Below are 1,195 nucleotides of genomic sequence, written 5' to 3'. Positions count from 1 at the left end.
CCCTCCAGTCCAATTCCCTTTAGAACTTTTATCATGAATGCATGCTGAATTCTGGCAAAAGCCTTTTCTGCATCTATTGAGATGATGTGGTTTTTGTCTTTGAGTCCATTTATGTAATAGATGACACTTCTTGACTTGCATATATTGAACCACCCCTGCATCTCTGGAATAAAGCCTACTTGATCATGGTGAATGATCTTTTTGATGTACATCTGTATATGGTTTGCAAGTATTTCGTTGGCAATTTTTGCATCTATGTTCATTAAGGATATGGGACTATAGTTTTCTTTTTTGGTTGTGTCTTTACCTGATTTTGGTATTAGAGTGATGCTGGCTTCATAGAAGGAATTTGGGAGTTCTCCCTCTGTTTCTATCATTTTGAATAATTTAAGTAGTATTGGTTGGAGGTCTTCTTTAAACATCTGGTAGAATTCTGCTGTAAATCCATCTGGGCCTGGGCTTTTTTTTTTTGTTGTTGGTGAGGTTTTGTATTACTGTTTCAATTATTTCCTTATATGTTATGGGTCTGTTTAAACTGTTTATCTATTCTTTGTTTAACTTTGGTGGTTCCCATTATTTTAGATATCCATCTATTTCTTTTAGATTTTCAGATTTAGTAGCTCATAGGTTTTAAAAATATTCCCTTATAATGTTCTGGATCTTTATCTTTTGGTTAACTGGGCTAAGGGTCTGTCTATCTTGTTTATGTTTTCAAAGAACCAGCTCTTAGATTAATTGCTTCTTTGTATGGTTTTCTTTGTTTCTATTCATTAATTTCTGCTCTGGTTTTTGTTATTTCTTCTTTTTTGCTGGGTTTGAGTTTCATTTGTTTTTGACTTTCCAGAGTCTTGAGTTGCAATGTTAAGTCATTTCTTTGTGCTTTTTCTGATTTTTTTAAATGTAGGCACTTAGAGCTATAAACTTCCCTCTAAGAACCGCTTTCAGCATGTCCCAGAGGTTTTGTTGTGTTCTATTTTTTTTTGTTGAATTCCAGGAATACTTTTATTTCTTTTAATTTCTCCTTGGCCCAACTCATCGTTCAGGAGTGTGTTGTTTAATCTCCACAAGTTTGTGTAGTGACTAGTGGTTCTTTTGCTGTTCATTATAAGCTGGTCTGGTAGGAGGCATGGAATTATTTCAATTTTTGGTACTTGTTGAGATTTTTTTGTGCCCCAGTCCATGGTAGATTTTGGAG

Source organism: Nannospalax galili, unplaced genomic scaffold, assembly GCF_000622305.1.
Source record: "Nannospalax galili isolate Female #2095 unplaced genomic scaffold, S.galili_v1.0 scaffold47, whole genome shotgun sequence".
In the NCBI taxonomy this organism is placed as follows: Eukaryota; Metazoa; Chordata; class Mammalia; order Rodentia; family Spalacidae; genus Nannospalax; species Nannospalax galili.
This window is presented reverse-complemented; position numbering follows the sequence as displayed.